General features: G+C 40.5%; 1 pseudogene; it reads left to right on the forward strand.

The window, feature by feature from the left end:
* The first annotated feature begins 873 nt into the window (after window positions 1–873).
* On the forward strand, window positions 874–9,424 carry LOC149208891 (putative sugar phosphate/phosphate translocator At1g12500 pseudogene; annotated as a pseudogene).
* The last annotated feature ends 440 nt before the right edge of the window (window positions 9,425–9,864 follow it).

Genomic DNA, 9,864 nt, shown 5'->3' on the forward strand with positions numbered 1-9,864 from the left:
TACTTCCAACTAATATTCGTTTCTTATCAATTACTTCATTCTTCTCCAATGCAGTGCCAACAAGAGAGTGTATTTTCACAATATGACCAACAATCTAATTCAATTAATAATCTTTCATTATATTTAACAGAATTTCATCCATTTTTCATTGACCCATTTGAAAAATATTCGGAAATATTTCCTTCACAGAAGATTGTTAATAGTTTAACACTTGCACGTAACACTAACAAATTTATGTAGACCATTGCATCTAAAATCTCATTTCTAAGATTTGGCCTGTCATCTTCTCTTTTGAATCCCTTCCAATCATTAATAGAAATTCATCCAAATTTCTATGATCCAATTGAAATTCAAATAGAAATGACATTTCAATATAAGGTAACTGTGAATAAGCTGCTAACAATATATGTACAATCTTCTTTCAGATTTAGTTTTCTTAGTATAATTATATTGATATTTTTGTTACTAATGATTGATCCGTACATACATGCAGGAACGAACATGCTTACATAATTACGTTGGAAGTATGACTATACCTAGTCATTGATGAGCCCCAAAAATGGGCAATTATTTGGGTTCATTCAACCTCCTAATTTGACTTAATCCACCATTCTCATTAGTTTATTGCATGTTTTGATTATATTTATGTTAATAGAGTGAATTTGGTTAGTCATTATGCCAACAAGTCTAATGGGTGCTTTGTGTAGCCTTTTTGGTCCACTTGGAGACAAAATTGAAGGTCTTAATGAGCACTTGGCAGCCAAATTCGTGGGAGAACAAGCTAGAGGATTTGTAGGAAGGTGTCCCCCTCATTTATGGGCCCTTACCTCGAATTCTCCACCATCAGCTCGGAGTTCAAAGGCCACCAAATCAATGAGCACAAGGGCAGCCAAGCAAGTCAAGTAGGACTGTTGTTAACTACAAGTCTTGGGCAGCCAAGTCCCTAAATTTTAGGAGGACTGTTGGGTCCTCAAATTGTATAAATAAGAAGGCTTAGGGCCTCATTTTGGTTAGCCAGTTAGTCATTTTGTTAGCCAGTGGATGTTAGCTAGTTAGCCAGTAGATAGTAGCTAGTAGTTAGTCATTTCATAGCCTTGTTGTAGTCATTTTGTAATTCGATTTGTATGCAATAGATTAGCTTTGCTTTCAGCTCATTCTCAAGCTCTCCTTGTGGACAGTTTTGATGTAACTCTTCATTCTTGATTAATAAAGATGAATCCAGCTTTGCACCAGCTTTAAATCTCTCTTGGTAGGCTGTAGCTCTTGGGGTTGGGCCCATCTCAAGCGCCCAGTACCTCCCTTGTTTATCTTTATGTGTGCTTGCTGCGTTCTTAAAATAAAATCTGCTATTTAGATCTAACTCTTGTGTTGCTATTTAGTTTGTTTTTTATGTGTAAAATAGCTTTTCATGCTTAGATTTAGTTGATAAGTTGTTAACAGAAAAAGCTTCAAGAAAAGGGCCAACAAACATCTGTGGTTTCACCTCTCCCTTAGTGGGATCAGGAGCTGTGACTAGGATGACTTTGCTGCCCACAAAAACACTGATTTTGCTTTGCCATGCAATCACTAGTGTTTGATTTTCATGTGTAGAAGTTGGTTACAAGTTCAAACTTTCATTTTCTTATTTGCATGATTTAAAATACATGGTTTCATTGCAGGTCACACTTCTGTTCATTCTCTTTACTAACAGCTAGCAAATTAGGTCAATGTAACTAGGTCTTTGAATTTATAAGTTTTGTTGGTTCAGATTGGAAAAACGACTTGCAGAGCACCTGTACCACTCCTTCATCTGCTTATTCTCCATCAACACCATCCACTCCACCCTCTACTTAGAACCCTTGCTTCACGTTTGCCATTCGCTCCCAAAACCCTAATTTTTGTGCAACATTGCTTCACTCTCCCTTGAACAAATCCAATCGCTCCTTAGCCCCATCCACCAAGCCCTAGACCTCTTCAGACCCCCATCCTACCTCCATAACCATCCATGCATCTTCCATCAATCACCCATCCTCAAAAATCCCATTTCGAACCATCCTGTAGAAGAACTTCAGAACTTCTTGTAGAAACCCCTGCAGACTTCCTGTAGAAGTTCATAAACACGGTTGCATGGCATCCAGACTTTGTGAAACTCTCAGAAAGAATGTTAGGGATCCTTTAGACCCTCTCTGTACCATCCCAACCTTTCCCAAATCATTTCATCCCCCGATCCATCCCTGCACAGTGGAAAACTAGTTAGAAGCACATGCATGATAATTTCAACAACTTAAGCAAAAATACAAAAAGATGTTTTCTTCAGATAGTGATAACTTAGACACATGCATTTTACCTTCCTAGAAGTAATGGCATCTCTTCTCGTAGTTTGCATTCTCATTTTTGCATCAGTAGGACTAGTTGGTAGAATTAGGGTTTGCTAGGGTTTGTATTTCTTTTTGGCTTTCAGTTTCTTTCCGCAAGTAGATTAGCTTCCTTTGAGTTAGCTTTCGTCCATCAGTTAAAAAGCTTCTTCTAAGAGCTCATAGAAGTCGGCTTGAGCCCCTAGCGGACTTGTGCCAGCTGACCAAGTGACAGCTGCGGCAAGAGCTAGTACTTGTGCATACAGCACCGTCGCTTCCAAGTTTGTTACAAACTACCGGGTTGATAAAATTAAAGAAGGGAGTTCCAGGAGTTGTAGCATTATTGCTACAATACTGGAGCTCACCTTCTTTTTGGTGCCATTGCCGGGGAAGCGTCAGAGTATTGGTGATTGCCGCTATTCTTCTATTTTCTACTACAACCTTCTGCTAAGTAGTTTATTTCATTTCCATTATGCAATTTCGTTTATGCAAAAGTAGATTAGCATTTCCCGCTTTCATAGATTAGCATTTCTCGCTTTCATAGATTAGCATTTCAATTCCGCAATTTCAATTCTGCAAGCGTAGATTAGCGTTTCAATTCTGCAAGCGTAGACTAGCATTTCATTCCTGCAATTTCATTTGAGCAAAATAAATTAGTCCTTTCCTGCTTTCATTTCAATTCCGCATTTTCATTTCAGCAAGATAGTTAGTTGCAGTTCAATCTATTTCATTTTTGCAAGTAGAAGTAGAAAAAAGAAAAAATCAACCAAAAAGATTTCATTTCATGCCTTGTAGGAGTAGAGATAAGTTAGAAAAATGATTGCACAACACCCCCACTGCTTCACACAGCCAACATTCTCTCTTCTTCGATGGTTGTGACTAAGAAGAACCCCTGGGTGGACATCAAGGCATATTTAAAGAGCCTCTAGGGGAGAAGAAGAAGAAAACATTCCTCTGAGCAAATGGCTACAAGTAGAAATGTTAGGAGCAGTCCCTTGTCGAAAGATGAATTTGAAAATCAGATCAAAGATTTCAAGAGTGATATGAGGCAGTTTCTTGCCATGCAACTGGATACCTTGCGGATCCAACAGAAGCAAGAGGAAGCCAAGAGGGTTTTGGTCATTTTTTGTCCTAGGTGCACTAGAAAGCATCCTAGGAATGAATGTCCATTGTACTCCATAGAAGTGTGTTTTGTTTGTGAAGAATACCATCCTACATATCAGTGCCCTTCCTTACCCAGATTCAAAGCTGCATATCAGAGAGCCAAAGGAGCCACTGAATCACTCTATTACATGAACCAAAGTTGGCCGCATGGACCTAGATCTTACCAGCAGGAACTGCAAGGGACACCCGAGACCTATTATGACCCTGATCAAGCCACTTTCATGCCTTCTTGGGGTCCCCCTGCTCATCCTTCCTGGTCTACACCTCCTCCTTGGTCATATTCTCCTTGTTCCTTCACAGATCCATATTATGCCCAACCAGTTGCTCATTCATTTCACTCTTATGCTCAGCCACAGCCTCAGTGGAATGCACCTTATCAGGAGTGGAGGCCCCAATACAACTCTCATCCCGCTCATTTTCCTCCACCACCTGCTCACCCACAACCATCGCCTCCTCCTCCACCAAGGCAACCCCAAATGCCTACCCAACCACAATGCCATCCATCTCCATCTCAATTTCACACCTCCGCTCAACTACCCATACCATTTCCAAAGCCATACAATGGAGCAGCTCAACCCAGTTGCAAAGCTGAGGCACAACATGTGCAAATGACTCCTTTTGAGCTCAATGATGTTGTAGTGTTCTAGCTAGGGTACTAGGCTAGACTCTATATTTAATATCGACCAAGGTGCGTAAGCTTAGAGGTATGGTCTAAAATATATAGACATAAAGGATTGTTGGCCAAGTGATTATGATGTAGGTTACAAGGCTTCTTTACGGAAGGCTGGGATATGTCACCTATCATTCAAACACTCAGATTACCTTACTAATATACCTGATTACAATGCTTATCATTAAATGCATTTACCAAATTAAACCCTGAACCTAAGCACTATGTATGACTGTGCAAACCTAAGCACTGCGTATGACTGTAACAATGATTTTAATCTCCTTACAAAGATATTACCCAGAAAACCCTTGTTCAGTAAACACACAGCATCCAATGATATTTACACTATATCAAACTATATAGAGAGCATAAATGAATTGTGGAATAAAAACAGAGTTTATGATGGTGCTTTTACAAGACACACAGGGATCGAATCCCTTACAGGATGCACTTCCAAATCTCAGTGATGACTGTGCAGCATAACCATAAATGCAAACCAACCATAAGCGCAAACCATATACATTCAATGGAAATCGAAAGCTATGGAAATCGAAAGCTATGTAATTGTAACTGTTATGCAAACCATATAAAACCTATTGAAATCGAAATCCAATCACTGTGCAAACCATACGATAACCGAAATGTAAATGAAATAAATGGATAGTATACCGATTGAACGCAGGGCCCGTCCGCGTTCCAAGGGTACACTGGCTTATAATCGATCGGCTACCAAATCAATGCACGAGATACACAAGTCGTAACTGTGAATAGGTCTTAGTATTAAACTTAAAAACTCTGTTCTGGAACGATTCAACGATTAAACATTAACCATTAACCGGACTGTATTTACATATGTATATCCACAGCCATGTCATTGCTACAATGAATGTACATTCGGCTGTTGCCGCTTTTATTACATCAGGCCTTTTCAAAATGTTTCTATCCTAAGTGTTTTCAAAAAGAACAAAAACCAAATAAAAACAGAACGAGTTGCTGTTGCTGCTTTTGTCTGCCAGGTGCCATGCTTTGACTTGAGTTGACCGCGCATATAGGAGGATCGATTCGGCTGGGAGATAGGTGTTTGTCCATGCTTGGACATTCTGCTTTTCGTCCATGCCTTTCGTTCTAGCCCAACTGCTGCGCCACATGTCAAACGATAAGCTTATTACAGGATGTGGGAACTTCTTGTAACCATTTCATCAAAAACTTCTAATTCTTCAACATAAAACCCCTAAATCAATTTCTATGCAATTTAATAACTATAAGACTATTAATAATCAATTTTCAAGGATTCTAAGGGATATATGATGAAAATGAATGGATAAATGATATGTTTTTGGGAGGAAAAAGGGGTCTTGGGATGATACCAACAGATGTTCACCAAAGCTCAGGAAGAGTGTTGCAAAAGAGAGAATCTATTGACAACATTGAAGGAGCAAAGGAAAAAGAAGGTTCCAAAGAGGAGATCAAAGAACCATGTGCTGCACTTGATGAAGAGAAGAGATCTAAATCAGAGATCGAGAGAGTTCCCTCATGGTTATCATCAAATCCTCCATGTACTCAAGAGAAAGATCAACAAAAAGAGGAAGATCCGAAAGTCATGTTAGAAGGTGACATGAAGAATGATCCAGATCAGCAAAAGAACCAAGGATATCAAAGCTATATTGAGATATGGTTCCAGACAGTCACTAAGTTGCAGCAGTACTCTCTTTCTCAGCTATGTTTGATCCCTTCAAGGTCAGATCAGTTGGTCTCTGAGATCTGGATACCTATCCAAGCATGCATTTCGAGCCTCCACATCATCTTGTCGCTAATCTCGATGTGCACATGGCTCCATTGGAAGTATTCTTACACTTGAGAACGAGTTTGTTTTTCAAGTAGGGTAGGGTAGAAAAAAAAATTAAAAAAGAGAAAAAAAGAAAAAGAAAAAAAATGAAAAAAGAGGAAAATAGAAATCTAAGGTGAAAACCTCCTCGGAGGCGCCTTAGATTGGCTCATTGATTGAAAACCTCCATGAGACGGTCAATGGGTTGGAAAAAAGAGAAAATAAAAGGGAATAAGATCTCTGGGTGAAAACCTCCCTTGGAGGCGCCCACGGCAGGCAATTAGGGTGAAAACCTCCATGAGGCGCCCTAGTTGTTTTTCAAAAAAAAAAAAAGAGAAAAATAAAAAGAAAAATAAAACTAATTCCATTGGCTAATTGCAGGTTGCAAGAAGGACGTTTCATGACAGGAGGAGCACTCAAATCATGGTTAAAGGAATCTTTCTTGTGCCTTCTACAGGAAGCTCTGTATTTCTACAGGAAACATCCTGTAGAACCTTTGGACGAGCCAAATCCAATTTCAAAAGTGAATCTAATGGTGGGAATCTGTTGATTAGGCCTACAAGCACTTGTGTGTCCATCCCTTGCCTTCCTCCATCATTTTTTCCACCTCATTGTGCTTCTACAGGAACTTCCTGTAGAAATTGTGGGAAACTAGACATGGATTTCAAAAAGTGGTTTGGTGAACATGGTAGCTTCCTCAAGGGTTCAGAAGTCCTCATGCAATCTTCCAACTCCTCCTCCATCATCTCCATACCTGCATCACAGCCCAAGCTCAGTTTTCCCTTCCATGCAAACACATGCAAAGTGCCTTGAAGCAAAAACACCTAGAACAAAATTTGTTTTTGCCATAACTTGAAAACCATGCATCCATTTGACAAACCGTTTTATGGGGAATTGTACAAGGGTGATGGAAACATGCTTGAGCAGTTTCAGCCAATTCCGGTGCACGGTTTCCAAGAAATTAGCCTCCATCACCATCAGCCATTTTTGCATTTTCTCCATAACCGTGCATCCGTTTCAAAACCTGTTTCATGGGGATATGCATGTGAGTGATGGTAACCTACCCAAGCAGTTTCAGCCGATTCCGATGCACGGTTTCCGAGAAATCGAGCTCTAAAATCTTCAGCCATTTTCCATTTTTCTCGAAATCCGTGCATCCATTGATCACGATTTTGCTATGGGAGATGCATCATGATGATAGAAACATGCTCAGCAAGTTTCAGATCAATCTGCTTTAGCGTTTGGGAGAAATGGCGAAAACAAGTTCTGGTTCTGTGACATTGCAGCAGCAGCAGCTTGAAGGTGCATATCTGAACGTGGAAACAATTGCATGTAGCTCAGATCCGGCCAGAGGACACCTGCACAAGGAAAAGCAATCAAAAATCATCAGCCAAGACCTCATGTAATCAAAGGATCCAAGCATGCAGCAGCAGAACATGAGCATGCAGCAGCAAAAAGCTTCACAAGCAGTCGTTTGACTTCAGGTACGTGACTAAACTCGTTCCTCTATTCGCATGAATGTAATTCGTAAACAGCATGAGCAATGAGATGGTTGGATTTAGAAAAATCGGTGGCCAGCTAACTGGCCACCCTCATCCAGTTCAACAGCGCTTGGTGGGTGAATGAGACACGTGCGCTCAGCCATCTCAGGAAGAAAATTGAAAACAGGTAGTGATGGACAGTTAAACTTCAGCGTGATTGATGGATGAGATTATAGGCAGAGGACTACAGTTCGTAATTACACTACAGTGGGGACCAACAGTCTGCATGGGGCCAACGTGCAGTTGGCCAGCTCACCCTCCATCAACGGAAATCTTCATAATGGCCAATCGAACTCTCACCGATGTTGTTTCCAGTTTATCACATTTCTTGCAGCTGCAACAAGCTCCATACCAGCCCCATAGCAGCAAACCAAGCTTTCTCAGCCATTTTTTTTCTTAAACCCACCTATGCAAGGGCGTTCTACAGAAAACGGGTGGGTCTTCTACAGGAAGTATGACACAACGTTTTGGAACAAAGAAACCTGAGCTTTCCCTCATCAGATTTGGAGTTCCAAGAAGGGTAGGCTCGAAAGCACTCTTCCACGCATGATATATATTTTGAAAGGTGGTGAATTGAACTATCTGGAGCAGGAGAATTAGAGACCAGTTTTCCTGTAAGTCAAAAATAGCAGTGTGATTGTGTGTTGCATGGAATTTCTCAGTTTTTCTGCATCTCTCCACGTTTCTGGTCCAAAATTCTCTTATAAAGAAGGCATATGCAGTTGTGAGAGCCAGCCTATGGACGTAACTTTTAAAATTTTCATATCTGAATTTGCCCTGAGAAGAAAAATTGGTCTCTGTCCTCTCTCTATAGAAGCAAACTCTTCCTCTCATAACTAGATAGCTGAAGAATTCTTAATGTCCTTCAGATCTCTTTCTGCCAAAAAAAAAAAGGAAGAGAACAGAAGAAAAAACGTGGTTAGGGTCTTTTGCATGCATGAACATAATTGTTAAAACAGAGTAAGGTATCATATCAGAATTTTATGCAGGTGATCCAAGATTGTAAAGGGATTATGTCACAGATCCAAGCTAGTTTGGAGATGTCTAAATCGAGAACAGGAGAAGGAAAATATGGTGCATTTCCTGTGTCCCAGACTATTACAACAGCTCTCATTATATCAGCTTGGTACTCTTCCAATATTGGTGTGCTATTGCTTAACAAATGCCTACTAAGTTTTTGGATGCAGATACCCAATATTCCTCACAATGTTGCACATGTGTGCCTGTTCATTTTATGGTTTTCTGGCAATTTCATGGTTAGAGATTGTACCAATGCAGTTCATCATCTCCAGGAGACAGTTTCTTGAGATATTGGCACTGAGCTTCATTTTCTCCTTCTCGGTTGTTTGTGGCAATATTTCTCTGTGCTATTTGCCAGTCTCCTTCAGTCAAACTATTGGGGCAACAACTCCCTTCTTCACAGCAATATTTTGCATTTATAATAACATGTAAGAGGGAGTCTTCTGTGGTTTATATGGCCTTGGTGCCTGTGGTGTTTGGCACTGTTATTGCAAGCAACAGTAAGCCATTATTCCACCTTTTTGGCTTTTTGGTTTGCCTAGGATCAACTGCTGCCAGAGCATTGAAATCAGTTGTTCAGGGGCTCCTGCTTACCTCGGAGGCAGAGAAGCTTCATTCTATGAATTTGCTCATGTACATGGAACCAATTGCTGCGCTGTTATTGCTTCCTGTTACTCTTTTTGTGGAGGGTAATGTAGTAGCGATTGCTATTGAAAAAGCCAGAGAAAACACCTTTGTCATATTCCTGTTACTTGGAAACATGACCATGGCTTATCTTGTGAATTTAACCAACTTCCTTGTTACAAAACATACGAGTGCCCTCACGTTGCAAGTTTTAGGAAATGCCAAGGCCACCATTTCTTCCATATGATTGCATATACTTGCACACTCATAACAAGGCTGAGAATTCAACAGGAAAAGCAGCAGGCCGTGAGGAAGAAGAGCAGAAAGGAGGAGAAGATGAAGGCTGCCACAGCACAGTTCAAGGAGAAGGCACCCCCAGCCAAGCAAGCAAAATCAGAGAAAATTGGTTCTACAAGAAGTTAGCAGACTGTTTCTACAGGAAGACAGAGGATTGTTTCTACAGGAAGCCAGCGAACTGTTTCTACAGGAAGTTTGAAAAGAGGGAAGCCAAAGGAGAAATCGGCCGAGATTTTAGCCAAGGAGGCCACCAGGGCCATCAAAGATGAGGAGAGAGATTGGTTTCTCAGAGGATGAGCAACACTTTCAGTAGGGGGGTGATGATGAGCCCCAAAAATGGACAATTATTTGGGCTCATTCAACCTCCTAATTTGACTTAATCCACCATTC

Source organism: Pinus tabuliformis, chromosome 1_2, assembly GCF_031772625.1.
Source record: "Pinus tabuliformis cultivar Carrire ecotype Pingquan chromosome 1_2, CPIR1, whole genome shotgun sequence".
NCBI classification, from domain to species: Eukaryota; Viridiplantae; Streptophyta; class Pinopsida; order Pinales; family Pinaceae; genus Pinus; species Pinus tabuliformis.